The following is a 16,383-nucleotide window of genomic DNA, read 5'->3' on the forward strand; positions in this document are numbered from 1 at the left end:
GAGAGGCCAAGGAGGGAGGATCTCGAGTCCAGGAATTTGCCCAGCCTGGGCAATATAGTAAGACCCCATCTCTACAAAAACTTAAAAATTAGCCAGGTGTAGTGGTGCCTCCCTGAAGTCTCAGCTACTTGGGAGGCTGAGGTGGGAGGATGGCTTGAGCCAGGGAGTTTGAGGCTGCAGTGAGCTATGGCCACGCCCCACTCCATTCTGGTCTGGGCAAAAGAGCAAGACCCTGTCTCAAAACAAACAAGCAAACAACAACAACAAAAAGATATTTTCGTTTCCTGGACTGAAGGAAAGGCACATATTTTGGATTAGGAGAGCACACAGTTTCAGGAAAATATGATACAATCTGCAGGGGGTACACATGCCTTACAGTTGAGAAGAAGAAAAAAAAATTTATAATTTTTAATGGAAATACTGTAAAAAGAAATATTCAGGTCATCAGAGCCTATATACCTTCTTTAACTACATATTATTCTGCATGTGGTAGACACTGTTTGAGCAAATAGCTTAGCAGAAGACAGAAGAGTGGTCAGAAAGAAAAGCTCTGACCCTCCTGCCTCTCTGTCTGGGAACAACTGTTCCAGTCCATTGACAGTGTCAGGACCTTCTAGAGTTTGAGCCCACGCTGAGCCTAAACACAGCACAGAAGACGGGCTTCCTTCTAAAGCCTGTCTCCTCAGAGTCCCCTTCTCCTGCCCAGATCTGGTTTCAAGCCCAGATGTTTGAGTCTCGGGTTTTGACCTGTTCTTCTGTGTTCACTTCACAACATTGGTTCTGCCCTGTGCTCAACAGTGGACGATTAACACGTGATCTTGGGTTCATGAGTCCACCGGGGCTCAGCCTCCACTGTGGATGGCTTCCTCCTGCCACCCCTGGAATTGCTCTGCCTGGACCCCAGGCCCCAGACAGGAGGGTGGCCATTCGACCAGGCAGCCTGCTGGACTAGGCACCCCTCGGGGTTCGGGCAGGAGCAGCTCCCTGACACACTGACGCTTCTGCACTTTGGGCTTGGCATTGTGTGTGGACTCCTGTCCCAGCCTTAGTTGCACTGGCTGCTCCTGCTTCAGAAATGATTTTTGGGGAGCTTAGCACCTCCGCAGTCCTTCTGCCTCCCCCAGGCTTGTCAGCAGGGTGCCCAGGCATAGCTGGACACTGCCCCTGCTTTGGTTCCGTAGCCCTGAGCCTGAGGCCTGTCAACAACCGATATGTCCTGGGAGGGGGACTCCGACAGTAGCAGTGAGTGTCTGGTCTGTGGGACAAATAACTGATATCAAAGCGTACTGTTGAAACAAACAATTGCTAGTTTCTTTCATTTCTGCGTTACTGATGCGATTATAGATTAATATTACTATTGCCATTGTAAAAAGAGTATAAATCCATCAAAGACAAGGGCTGGGACAAAACAGTCTTCTCCATGTCTCCGGACTTTACCATGAATTGGTTTGGACCTTTGCCTTTCTGCCTTGGCCTCAATGAGTTTTCTTACATCACAAGTCAGTTATTATAGATATTAAAGGCAAAAGCATTTTACAAATGTTAAAAACCAATCTAGGCGCACCACAAATAAGGTGTATCCCCAACTCCATCTTCTAGCAAAGCCTCCATTTTTCTTCTTAGAAATATTTTGCATTCTGCATGAATTCTGACACCAGTGGGTTTTGTAAACTTTAATTGCACTAGAAGGGCAGGTGGAACATCCCATCTCAGTGGGCATTGTATGTGAGACCTGGCGTAGGATTTGGGCATCGTATGTGAGACCCGGTGTAGGATTTGGGCAGGAAGGCCGGGCCCAGTGGGCTGGCTCCGACAGCCTCAGCATCTCCAGCACGAGTGAGACAGCGAGCTTGAAAGTGGCATTTTTTGACAGAGTTCCACCCTATGAATCGAGTCAACCAAGTGGGGAGTGAAAAATTCATTTTCTGACAGGGGTGTCAGCAGAAGCATCAGACGCCAACAACAACAAATCCATCGCGGGGTGAGAACCTGACAGAGTGGAAAACGAGGGCCTGGGAGGCTGATCTTTCCCTCCCAGCTGTCCAGAAACATCATTTCACAGCAATTATTGCCCCTGCTGGTTCGACGGACTGTGGACCTCAGAGTCTCTTCTCGTTACTGAACTCACACAAGAAACCAAACAAATGTAAGAGCGACTGGGGCTTATCCATGATCCACAGAAATGATTTCTGCTTTCCCTGCAGAGCGGACGGCTGTCGCTGGACAGGGCCCCAGAGCGCCTGGGTGCAGTCAGCTCCGCAGACTCTCCCCTGGGACACCTGCCCAGCTGCGGCCGACCCCGGGGCGCACACCCTTCCCGAGGAAGACGGTGTCCCTGCTGCGCACGGTGGCTGTGCTGTGCTTTCCGGAGACACCAAAGATCCAGCAGGCCCCAGTTTGCGTCAAGTATCACCGGAATGGAGATGCTTTAAGGCTCCGACTTGGGCCGCCTGTTGTTCACGTGCTAAGTGCACTCTGTGGACCCGAGTGCCGAGGGTCCCATTTCCCACACAGCATGGAGTGGGTGAGCCCCTCAACTGTAAAATGAAGCCGTCAGAGCACAGCGTGAAAATGTATTACAGACAGTTACACGAGGGGCCCCAGCACGGCGCTCACACTTTCAATTGGTAAAATAATGTCTGTACAAATTGTTTTTGGTACATTAAGTACCTTTCACAGCCAAAATTAAAAAAAGAAGAAGAAGAAGAAGAAAGAAGGAAAAAAACAAAATGACACAGAGACACAGATCAGTACACACGAAACACAACCAGTTTCTTCTCCGACAAAGTAATTTCATGCAGAAATTTTTTATTGAGATTGTTTCTCCAGTTGACAGATCTAGTGTACAATGATAAATGACAATGTGCCAGGCAGCTTGTCAGCCTGTGCTGGGGGAAATCTCACCAAAACTCCTCCATAATAACAGTAAGTCCGCGTTCCTTCCAACAGAAGGTATTTTAAGCTCGTGAGCACAGGGGCCGAGCAAAGTGGTATTAAATAGCAGTGAGATGAAGCTGAGAAGAGATTTATAAATGTGCAGGAATCTAACAGCTCTCTACTGGCTATGACACTCTGACAAAGAAACCAGGGTTATGAAAAATGATCTGACCGTGTCGCTAAATCTATGAATTTCAAAGGTTTCAGCAGCCCCGTGTCTGAGCTGCTTTAATGAATGTGACGGAAAAGCTATGAATATGATCACGAACCCTCAATGCATCGGTGTCAGGAGGAGACCTGCTCAACACAATTGACAGGCAATGACACTTTGCAAAGGTGTCCGGTTCAAAGGGAAGATTAATTACAGTCTGAGATCTTAAACCACATGCAAATAAGTGACACTTAACAGCCAAATCCTGAGGACAGGAGGCTTGTCTTGAGGAAATGTTCTGCAGCCTGGCTCCCAACGGCAAGTCTCGGTCATCCCGGGTTTCACTGCTGGGTCCTCCCTGTCTGGGTGATAACAGGTCAGCATGTCAGGGAGAGCTGGTTTCTCTGGGGAGCATGACAGGCATGCCAGCCAGGTGTCCCCTGTGAAAGCTGCACCCCAACAGAGCTGTCTTACTAGCCACATGCGTGGGGCAGTACCTCCCTGAGAAATATCCCTGCTATGATGGTAGATCAAAGTGTGACTTTCCCAAAACTACAAAGTGAAACAATAGGTCGATATCTGCTCTGTGATGGGTGATTGGTTTAAAAGCAAGACGAAGAAAATCAGGGCTGTCTGCAGCCACGTCGGAAGCACTGTGTTTTACTGAGCAGAAATCAATGCAAATCAATGGCAAATCCTGCTGTATGACAAGAACCTTGGATTCTGGTCTTTTCTCTGATCCCAGTGAAAGAACAAGACTCTCCATCTCTGGGGCCTGGGTTTCCTCGTCTGTAAAATGAGAGCACGGATCCCTGAGGCCAGAGCCACCTTTAGAGTTGGGGAGAGAATCGGTTTCCTTCACGGGACAATTGTTTTCAAAGTTCAGCGCACATATCCGGAGGTGTCTGTGCTTTCTATTCTAGAACTCACTGGAGATATTTACAACTTTTATGCTCACGTGTAAAATGGAAGCATGGTCCTGAAGTTGGCAGGCTCCTCAGAGGTGGAGTTTAGGCAGAGTGCAGGGTTCTGGTCTACCCTGCCTGGTCCTCAGGGCAGTGGCTCCAAGAAGAGGGCTGCGTGTGGGCAGCTCAGCACCTCACAGGTGCTGGTGGGAGCAGCCCTGCTGAGATCCTGGCCATCTGGCTGGCTGCAGGGACCTGAGAGGCTTTGCTCTGGACACACTGCAGCGGTCAGTACTGGGGAACTGTTGTCCAGCACAGGTGCATCATCTCACGTGAACCCCTACATAGCAATCACTCTTCCCTGGACAGAAGGTGTGGCCAGGAGGCATGGACGGTGGATAAGGCCATGAGAGTTAGTAGAGAAGGCTGCAGCTTGCCAGGACCCCAGAGGCCTGGCATCCCAGGTGGGCAGGATTATCTCTCATTAAAGTCAGGTGACCACATGTTTTCATGAGCAGAGAAAGACGTGCTCATGGAGTCAGTTGCAGTCTTACATGTCAAAAGCATGTAAACGTGTTAGGCACCAAACCCTGGCCTACAAAAATTTAACAATCTAATCTATGCCCAAAAATAAGTAAAATTCAATTCATGACTACCTTTCCCAGATAAGTTGTGGATCCTTAATACATGTTTTTATAAATTCTATGTTGAACACCAATCAAAATCTTAATATGAAATATTCGAATCTGTAAAAAATTCCCTTATTGACAAATTTTTAAAAATGTACTATTTAGAAAGAGTATGAGATAAAATATAAGATTAACAGCAAGACATGAGTGCATGGTGTAAAGAATCAGGAAAAATGGCCACCTTTCCGCCAATTCACTTCCCTGTTTTCACGCTCATTATTAAGTTTGAATATTTCATTTGTTCTCGACATCATTTTTAGCAGATAAACACTGGAGGAAAAAAACACTATTTAAACCACTGTTTAATCTTTGCTACCGAGGACCTCTGAAATTACCCACTTTGAAGAGTTTCTTCCACAGAAACTGACACTTTCTTGTTACTAGTTTTAACGATAATTACTCATTTTCTGATCTGATCTTGGAAGGAATCTGACAACAGTACATAAAGGGTTTGATGTGAACCAAAGTTCTTCTAAGAAAAGAGACATTATTTTCTAAGGCTCCATGGCAAAGAGTTTGTCAGTCTTTCTTGCTGATAATGCTGCTGTTCTTAGAGTAGTACCTCCAAGACTGAAACTTTCACTAAATTCTTAATACGTTACTTAAAATGAACGGATATGACGGCAGTCATTCTGGGAAAGGTGGAAGTCTCTTTACATTTTGCTTGTGTATTATGGCTTCGAAATATATTTCTCCCAAATAAGTTAACTTTAGCAACCACTGGAAACTTTATCTACTAAAGTTAAGAAAAACAGGGAGCATCATATTAACACATCAAAAATCAATAGATTGACAAGTATCTTTTAATCCAAATAATACTCCATTAAATCTATGCCTGCACCAATAATTTATTCTGTTCAAGTGAATACAATTTATTCTTAGAAACCATATACACCAGCCAGCTAGCACGGTGGCTTTCTTTGCCTCCTAGGAATCTTCTTTTCCATTCACATCTCAGTGTTGACAAGGACACTTTCCTTTGGTGCAGAGTCTCAAATGCATGTTTGAAAGTGATAGTATATAAAAAGAATTTTTTTAAAAAAACAGAGGAAAAAAGAATCAGGCCTGGCCATGTTGTTTCTGATGAGAACTACTCCTTTATTTAATATTAGACCTCAAGTTTTACAATTACTGAACTTTTCATGCTCTATTCTAATAAAAGCATGGATATCTCATGTTTGAGAAGAGAAAGAAAATAGCCCATTACAGTGGCATGATCTGATATGTTTAATGTAGCTGTTTGAGGGCATAGTGATATGTAACTGCAGTGGGCATCAGTTTGTCTATGAATGTCTGGGTAAACACAAATCTACTTTAAAGAGAAAAATTTTAAATATATTAATAAATTACAGAAGTATTAGCACAAATCAATGTACTTAATGCAAACAAATGTGTAAAACACGTTGATGTTTAAATGAATCTACATTTCTATATTTTAAATGACCTATAAGATGCATTATAATTTCTGTCAATTTTCTGAATTTAAAAATATTATGTTTTGTCAAAACATAATAGTCATTTTTCAGATGGTTTGAGATTTAAATAAGTATAATTATTTCAGTTATTGTATTTCTATTTTTAAAAGCAAAACAGAAATGGCATCTATCTATATTTCGAAAACCTACAAGCTTATCCTCTTGTATGTTTTAAACTTATTAACGCATTCTCTAGTTTCAGGAAACAGTGTGTTTCTATGCATATATATGTATATACACACACATGCGGATAGATAGATAGATAGATAGATAGATAGATAGATAGATAGAAATGTAAATTGAGCCAAAGGCCAGGACCTACTTTATACGATGAGAACCTTTCTGTGTCGTAGTTACCTTGAAGCCTCAGCCCTGTCGACATGATACCAAACATCTGGTCAGGACTCCAACGAACCAGCAAGTCAGCCATCCATCCAGATGTTTTCAATTCCTTGACAGTCGACATACAGCTGTGATATCTTACAGAAACACGTTTATCTCCTTGCCAAGCCCCATTAATAGCCCAATTCTTTGGTCTACAAATTTGAGGCTCACGATACTTATTCATACAAATCCCAGGCTCCTGCATTTACTGGAGCTGGAGTGAGGCAGGGGAGCTTCCTCCCCTGGGTCCAGCCCTGCCTCCTTGGGCTGCTGCTTTGGGGACAGAACTGCGAAGGCCTTTCAGGGCACCCTGGCTTTGGGGCTGCGAGCTGCTGCCCAGCACAGAGCAGCTGGGACCATCACTCTAGGTGGAGGGGCTGGAGAGGCACCTCTATTGCAGATGGGAGGTTTGGACCAAAGTCCAACAGGCTCCAAGTCCCCACGTGGGAGGCTCCAGAAAACTGATGGAGCAGACTCAGGTCAACATTTTCAAATTGTCTAGTTTTTCCATTTAAAACTCAGATCTACCCATGGAGCTTTTTTGTCTCATGCACAAGGGTGTGGCAGCCTGGAGAGGTGGCTGGAAACCCTGGTCTCCGCCACCAAGGCCAGCTGTTCCTGCCCTCCTTCAGGTCCTGCGGCAAAGCCAGGCACTGCTCACTGCACCCAATGGTGGGGCATGGGAGGAAGTGGCGTGATGGGACATTGGGATATGAAATGCATAACAGTAGGCGACCCTAGAGAGGAAAGCAAGTGAACTTGTTTCGCATAAATACACAGACTGAATTCCACTGGAGCTGTCAGAGCCAGGAGAGGAGGGCAGCCTAGGCACCTCGTCGTCATCCCCGTTCACGCTGGCAAATTTCCATTCCTTTTCCAGAGGCCATGGAGCGGAGGAGGCACAGCACTGTGCTGGAGTCACTCACCTGCGATTCAGACAGGCCAGGGCCAGCTTTGTTCCATGAGTGAGTTACTTGCCCTGCCGAGGCCTCAGTGTCCCATCTGTAAAGTGGGGCTAACAGAGTTCCTACCGCAGGAGAGCATTCTCTGATTCCGCGTGATGATTTAAGGGAGGCAAAAGCATTCACATGGAATTTAAGGGAGGCAGGCAGCACTCACTGAGCACGGGTTACGACTGTCACTAAGCTGCATTCTTTGAAAGTCACGATGTTAGATCCCGGCACGTCTGAGGTCCACATTTCCCTGTATTTCCCAGTAACACACGGCACAGACCGCTCGCCATTCCTCCATCTGCTTACCGAGATGACGCCGCCACTTCCCACTCATGGTGACATCCCGTGCCATGCCAGCACATTGCAAGGTTTGTCCGCATAAAAGAAAGTGGCAGATATTGACGTGGAGGCCTTGGACCCGTACACTCTCCCAGGACTCTGCCACAGGCCAGGCTTTGCTGTGATCACTAAACCTGGTTCAAAATGAGCCACTTTAGCCCCCATCATGGTGGCCTCCAGGCATTCAGGCAGAGGGACCCACTCCAGCTTCCCTCTCCGGCGGTGCTCTGGCCGCTGTCCAGGAAGGCTCTGTGCTGCGGTAATTCAGAGCCCCCAGGTCCACCTTAAACTCATCCAGGGCCTTGAAGAACGGCGTGAGCTCTGCCCAGGGCTGGTGGAGCAGCTTGAATGCAGCGTGTCCTTCACCTTTGCTGAGTTAAGTCCACACGTGCATGAGGAAAGCGAAATGCCCTTTAAAAAGAGAAAGCAACCACAGTTGCTAGAGAGTTGCTAGAATGACCCTGAGAACTGTGACCTGGGCAGAAGGACCATCTGCAGACCTGCAAAGAAGCCAGAGCGAAGCGTGCCGGGGCTTCCGGGGTCTATTGTGGATCCAGCAGGGGGCTCCACTTCCCCTGACGTGGCGCAGACACGCAAGTGCGTCGCAAAGAAACCAGAGCGAAGCGCGCAGGGCTTCCGGGGTCTATTGTGGATCCAGCAGGGGGCTTCACTTCCCCTGACGTGGCGCAGACACGCAAGCGCGTCACCTCGGCCGTGTATTTGTTGCGCACTCAAACGAGGCTGGATCCCATAGTCAGCAGGTAGGTGTTGAACGTTCACTCAGCAGCAAGCATTCCTAATGCCAAACTTTGGCTGTTTTTGTCACACTCCCCTAGAAAGGTGTGTCGTGCGGCTTCCATTGTGTTTGCGAGCCTGAGCTAGTCCCTGTTCCCCAGGGGAGGTGTGCACATTGAAGAACTACATTTGGGACGTGCCAGACACTGATTCCCTTTGAAGTTGGTACAAGTGTTCAGTTATCTCTCTCCACAGACTCAGTTTAACTATCTATAAAATGGAGGTGATATCATCCAACTCACAAAAAGGTGGTGTAGACTCATTTAGCTTATTGTTTATTTATTTATTTAGTTTTGAAAAGCACGTGGTAGATGAATAACGCTATTGGAGCGCTCAGCTGGAAGAGCGGAAGGCAAGTTTTTGGCCCAGTGGCTCTGATTTCCTGAGCTCCTGTGCAATGAAGCCCTTCGCGTTACTTTAATGGCGTTGAGGTATGTGTGTTTGCTTGTTTGAGTTAATTGAAGTCTCATTGATAGTGAGATCCTGCCCTCATGCCAGCCCCGTGGGTAGGACCGAGGACAGCGGAGCGGGGGGTGCAGGCCCAGCGACGGAGGCAGAGCTTTCCGGGAGGCAGCAGGGGCTCTGCTTGGTACACCCCATGTCAGAGTATCGGTCTCTGCTAATCCTCTCCCCTCTCGCTCCCCCTCGTGAGTTCGTAATACTTCATCTGGTGTCTTCCTCAAGCTCTTCTGAGTTCTGCAGACTCCTTCAAGAAACTCAGTGTATGCCAACCAGTGAGCACACGTTTCCTTTCCAGAAACGGATCCAATGCCAAAACATTGGATATTTTGTTTTGTTTTGTTTTGCAACCCAAAACAGTATATTTTGAAATAAAAGCAAAACTGAAAAGAAGTAGAATTTGCAATGTTAATAGTTACTACAAATAATTTTCTCCAAAAAATATTCCATTGTTTTCCTCTTGTGTAAATGCAGAATAAAAACTAAAATTAATTTTAAAATACTTTAAATGCAGTTTTGAGTTAGTGATATTTGTAAAAAAAAAAAAGTATTTTACGTGCTTGAGGCACTAAAAAACCAATTGTTGTGTTACTGACACCACATGTATCTATGTATGTCTGCCTGTAGCTCTATCTTGCCGGCTGATAATGGCCGACATCTCATCTCCATGCTCTAATGAGATCAGCCCAGAAAGTATCATTCCAGGAGCACTGAAAAAAAAAGAAAAAGAAAAAGAGATTTTAAATGGTCTTTAGTTAGAACAACATTGTTTTCCTTGTACATTCCTTTATGTTTTGTTGCCTATTTTTAAAAAATAATAATTGGTGACTAAAATTCTAAAACTCTGGCATCATTAAGGGTGTGCACAATATAATGACAAAATCAAATTATTACACTACTAACAAGTACTATAATTCTAGTAACTATATTTTTAAAATTTTAGTTTTACCACTTTCTGTTCTCATGGAAATTATGCAGGGGATACAATTTAATGTCTTCCCCATTAAAAATAAAACAATGAAAGGATATCATAGCTCTCAACAAAATGTAAAATTACCAACTTTAGATCTTGAAAGCAAGAGTTTCCAGAGGAGGCCTGAGCTTCTGTACTTGCAGAAGGGCCTAAGAACACAGTTTTGTGCTGTGCCAAATAGCACGGCATGATTGGTCGAGCGTAAGGTTAATGGATACATTGCTATCTGCTGGGCAGACCTCCAAAATATTAATTCCTTTCTAATGAAGTTTGTAAAAGAGTCTCTGCAATCTTGTTCCTTATTTCCAATTTCTCTGCTGCCTCTCCAGTGACTATCATCACAGCTTTTAAATGCACCCCCATCTGGAGGACGCTCCGTGTCTCCCTCACAGTCTCCTGCCTTGCATCCAACTTCAAACAGGCAGGTCCCCTGGAGACCAACCCCATCGCCGTCAAATCCATGTCTGGGCTCTGGGTCGGGGTCAGCAGGAACCCCACGGGCAGGGTCTCCATCATGGCACTGGGATGCTGAAATAGCAGCATTTGACACATTTAAAACTTGCTGTTTGTGCAATCACTAAAAACTGCACCATTAGCTGGATTTTCAGATTGCATGAGTGCAGATCATTAAGTGTTATTACAGTATTAATTATTAGAAATGTCCTGTACTGCCCAAATTAAATTGGGATAGTCAACGACCTGCGAGTTCCCAATACCACGGATAATTTAACCGGAGATCTGCCACGCTGGAGAAGGTGTCTTCACAGGCCGCTCGCATTATTTCACATTAAGTACCAATCGGGGATCTCAAAAGAAAATGAATAAATCAGACCTTAATATTTTCCTATGGCAACCTTGCCACAGAGACTTTTAGGGAAAAAGGAAAAGGTGAGATAAGGCAGGAACTGATGTGGCTGTTTCCATGATAACTTCATGCTGGACACAGAAAGTTGAGGAATTATGATCAGCGTTTTCACAGTGAGGCACCTCTCACCATTGGGGGAATTTCACGCAATTTCTGCGTCTAATCATCTGTGTTAAGTTGATTAAAAAAAAAGAAAGTGAAATGAACATCAATATTAAGGGCCCATCCAGTCAAAATTGGATGAATATTTTTGAAAGCACCTTTGACTAAATATACCCAGTCACTTCCAAACTGTTACAGAAACCGGGTCTGAAAATCCCATCTTTGTGGTCAAGTGGGTTCTTGAAGTTTTGGGGAACGACATCCAGCTCCACGAGGAAGCTGAGAACTCCTACCCCTGGGTACAGCCCAGGCCCAGCCTTGGTGGAAGAGGGCAATGTGGCCCGCTCAGCTTCTGGTCCCTTCCCTCCTCCCCTGGTGGGTTTCCATGGCAACCACCCAGCCACCTAGACACGTTCAGCCGGTGTTCCCACTGCAACCAGCGCTGGTGTTTGGGTATTTGTGCATCTTCCTAATTAAAAAGAAAACCAAGAAAAAAATCTATTTTTTAACAATAAGGGGGAATTTTTTCGTTAGATACATATTATCAATGCATGTACATAATTTGATAGTTTAATGCAATAATTTAGCTCTGATATAGATGTGTTAATGTGCAAACTACTTAACATTTTGTGGCCCGAGTTTCCATATTTGTGGAAAAAATATCTCCAACATTCCTTCCATGGAAGGAGGCTGGCGTGAGGCAAGAGCCAGGACAAGGCTTCTAACCCGTCTCCAGCGCTTTCAGCAGCCCGCCAGCTGTGCTCCTGGCTCCACTGCTGTTCTTATCTGTAAAATGCTCTAAGCATTAAATAAGAACCTGGGGACAGAGCTCCTGAACGCATGGTCCTGATCCATGTAAATGCAGGGCCTTCCTTCCTCATGTGCCTTCTCTTCCCAAATGTGAAATTCAAGCCTACGGTGACCCGCAGAGCGGTTGAATGGCCACAGAAGTCATTCACAACAGCTTTAATTTAACAAAGTCCTTTATGGTAAGTAACTTTCTGCCCCGAAGATTGCTACACCTTTCTAAATGGGCCATGTCTTATCTACAAGTTAAAACAGAAAAGGATCAGAAGCAGGTAGCAGTGTCAACTGGGGATGTGGGTTCAAATCCAAGCTCTGCCCCATGAGGTTTTGTAAAACAAAATGAGTCAAAATTAGCTGAAAGCTTTCACAACAGGTCCTGAGAGTTAAGTGTTAGTTGTCACACATAATAACTTCTGACAGTTCTATCTGATGATATAAATGTTATGGAAAAGTAAAAGCTTAAAGTTGGTAAACTATAAGCTCTGTTAATATTGTACCTCCCTAGAGTCTCACCATAGGAAAAGAGTCACTGTTATTTCCCTTGCCCCAGTAAGGAATGTTAAGGTCATAGAACTTAAACTTCTCCAAGGTCACACACTGAAGAGCTCTTGAACTCGGGCCCATGGAGTCAGAGCCAGCCTTCCTTCCATTAACACATGGAGGGCTTGCTTGAGGTCTCCAAAAAAAAAAAAAAAAGCAAAAAGTGGAAACAATTGTAGATTTTACGAGGAAAATGTGTTAAGGACAAAATAGCAAAAGAAGTAAATCCATGACACCGAAAGCCTCCAGGCTGTTGTTGGTTTCCTGGAGTGTGGTTTCAGTGAGATCCAGGTTCATCAGCCCCAGTGGCTACACTGCAGGGAGACACCTATCAGCTTCCTACGTCTAGAAATTCATAGCCCTTTCTAAGAGCAGATACAGTTTGCAAAATCTCTGTCTGGAGCATAGGCAGTATTATGCCAAGCACAGCAAGCCCCTCAAACTGCACAAACATCTTTATCCCTCCTCGCTCCTGTCTTACCCTGATTTCAAATCTGCATCCTGCCTTGGGATCCTGGGGAGCCAATAGAAGATGCCGGGTGGTGTCCCGGGTGCTGGTGGTTGGATGGCAGGGGGAGCCCAGGGCTATGGGTAGTAACTGTCACGGTCTCTGTCGTGGCCAAACTCAAGAGGGGGCAGCGTCAAAGGAAGTGGGTCCCCCCTCCCCCTCCCCCTCCCCATTCTTCCTGCTCCCTCCCTGCTCTGCAGCACCCAGCATGTGGGGTTACATGGAGAAGAAAAGATGAGATGGAAAGCAGGAAGAAAGGCTGCAGGAACACAAAGGAGACGTGTTGTGGGCTCAACAGACAATGGCTTCGAGAAGAGCAGGGGAGAGCTGCACCTGTGGGTGCTCGGGGCCCGCAGAACCTGTTAGACCCAGGCAGGCCCAGACCCCTGCTCCAGGGATCCATGGCACATTGCTTGGCTGAAGAGCTCTAACAGCTAAAAAGAGCCAAGGCAGCCTGACCGGGAGGTTCAGTCTTACTGCGTCCATTGGCCTCTGCTTAATTCGGTTGCTCAGAAGCTGTTGCTGGAATTCTAATAATACAAGATGTGTAACGGGCTCAGATACTTTGGTTTAATCCAATTCGATCACCCTTAGTTGGACAGAAATTAAACACATTTTCTACAATTTTAAATTTTTTTATCAAGGGAAGACATTCTATCTTAATACCTTCACCACAATGTTTGCACTATCATCCCTTTCTAGGAAACCAAAACTTTTTAGAAACGTAGTCTTCATGTTTTTTCAGTTGCACAGTTCCAGACAACAGAACCAAATCCAATGTGCTGCTCAGAAGGTAGCTGGGCAGAAAACCACCTCCTGCTGCAGAAAGGCAGGAGTAGCAAAGGGTAGGTTTTCCTTCGTCAGTCTATTCAACGCCGTGACGTGGGAATGCCGCAGCCCACACAGGCAATTTAAAAGCAAACTGTCAAGCACTGTCGGTTTCTTTCTGTTATTTCCAAAGATGGAGAAGAAATTAAACATAAAAACTTGTTAACGCAAAGTTCAGATTACAAATTTAAGCACAAAATGTCAGTAAATGCAAATGCCAGTGAGCTCACTGTAACATTAACTTAAACTTTTTAAACACATTTCACATCCTGGGCACGTTGACTGTAGGTCTGACAGTCCTACAGTCAACCTAAAGGTTGATTAGAAACTTAAGATATTATGGGTGATAGGGATGAGTTCTTTTATTCTGAGTGCATTCATTTCTTACGGCTTTACACCTTTAAGTAGTAAGCACCTGGAAAGCAGGGATTTTCCTTCCATTCATCCTGTGTCGTGTCAAACATAACTTGTTGATGTAACAAAAATAAAGAACTCTAGGAAAATATACCCTTTACATCCCATTCCTGGGCAGATCGAAGAGCCAGAAGCAGTACAGTCTTGTATTCCGTCAGGGATCAGGTGCTGTTTGACTCACAGCGCGTTTGCCCATCTCACTCTGACAGCTGACGGCTCCACAATGTCTCTGCCTCTGCAGGCACTGAGTAGACTCTCCTGTATTGTACTTAAAAATATTTTCCAAAACTATGTTAGCTTCAGTTTGAGCTTCTCTTTTTTAGAAGTTATTTCTCATTTTGATTTTTTGGGGAGAAAAAAAATTAAAACACCAGTAATGATATTAGAAAAGTTATATATATATTTAGAAAAAACATGCCTGTAAGTACCATACCCTAGAAAATCACCCATTTTTCTGTCCTCATTTTTCTTTCCTTTCGTCATTAATATAAAGTGTAACTTTGCATGTTGATAAATAATAGTACAAATATATACACTTTATATTTATTTCAATAGCTGCACACACATCCATGTTTGATCTATCATTGTCTAACCGTTGAGATACCCTTGGACATTTTGAAAGTATTTTTAAAAATGACCCAGTGGACAAGCATTGCACTAGCACTTTGGGACTGATTTTCCTTTATGTCTTTTTTGTTATTTTTTGATTTAATATATCCCTTGAAAGCCCTCATAAGCTTGCAGAGTTTTCTTAGAATTATGTAGATAAATCAGAAGACAGTCACATTTCTATCACAGTTACAATTTATTAAAAGTTATCCATTTGACCAAAAGTTCTAAAACTTCATAAAAAGCACATGTAGAACTGTCATCATCTTTTCAAATAGACCTAGAATCGTCTTCAATTTTTATGATTCATAATAACTAAGCTACCAAAAAACTTCTGAAATATTTTTAGGTTAATGTTTTTTAAAAACCCTAAAATATATACTTATTACAAATTTGATTAAGAATTAATAAATTTTAAACCCTTAAAAATAGTAATTCTACTCTTTCTAGGTGATTTTCTAGGGTATGGTACTTACAGGCATATTTTTTCAAATTCTTTTCTAATATCATTACTGGTGTTTTACATTTGTTCTGCAAAAATTACATAAACAGGTAATTAGATAAAGTGAGAAATAAGTGAACTGAACATTTTTCAGTTATTTCACTTGCTAAATGCAAAAATGCTAAAAAAAAAAGATAGTATTTTTCACCTATCATATTAAAAACAATCTGATACTCAGTCAGTAGGCTTAAGAAAATATTATGGAGAAACTTGAGGAAAACTTTTAAGTTAGCTTGAGTGAACCAATGATTCATGTTCTAGTGATCTACCCAGATGGAGGAGATGATAGTAGATAGACAGAGAGATCGATGATAGATAGATAGAAAGATAGATAGATAGAAAGAAAGAAAATAGGTAATAGAGATATAGAGGTAGATATTCACCTCAAAATCATTGATAATGGAAAAAATTAAAATTGCAACATTTCAGAAATAATTCCATAAATCCATAAATGATACATGCATTTGTGTCAAAGATTATAAGACTGGGAAAAGATACTTATGATAGGTTTTAATGGTGTGGCAATGCTGGTTATATAATATTACTTGAAAAGAGCAGAGTATGAAAAAGATAATTTTACCTAGAAAAGACTAAAGGGAAAATTTTCAAATAGTGAAACATTTGTCAAAATATCTAATTATGGATTTTTTTCTGATTCTTTCCACTTTTATAGAGATGTTTTTCAATAATAAAGTCTTATTTTGATCACTCAGGAAAAGATAATTTATCAAGAGTATCATTCTAATATCTCTCCCCCCTTTAAAAAATGCAGTAGTGATTCTATTTATCTTTTACTGTCTGATTCTTGCACTGAAATGACCAAATGAGGATACTTTACACTATTTAACTGCAAAAGGTAACATACGTATGGAAAAGTACATAAACATGTTTCATTTTACAAGTAATTATAAACAACATCTATAAAGCCTTAAGCGAGGTAAAAATGTAGCGTTATTACCATCCCACTAACTAACGTGTAGGCTGGATCATACGTTATGTGTATTTTCAACTCTGTGCCAATCGCAAGACCTGATAACCATGTTCCCGTCTATGCTAAGTCTTCCCCAGGGCCTGAGTCTCAGGCATCCCTCCCCTTGGCTCTCCCAGCATGATACAGTTTGGGTCTGTGTCCCTACCCAAATCTCATC

The sequence above is a fragment of the Colobus angolensis genome, unplaced genomic scaffold, assembly GCF_000951035.1.
Source record: "Colobus angolensis palliatus isolate OR3802 unplaced genomic scaffold, Cang.pa_1.0 Scaffold135, whole genome shotgun sequence".
NCBI classification, from domain to species: domain Eukaryota; kingdom Metazoa; phylum Chordata; class Mammalia; order Primates; family Cercopithecidae; genus Colobus; species Colobus angolensis.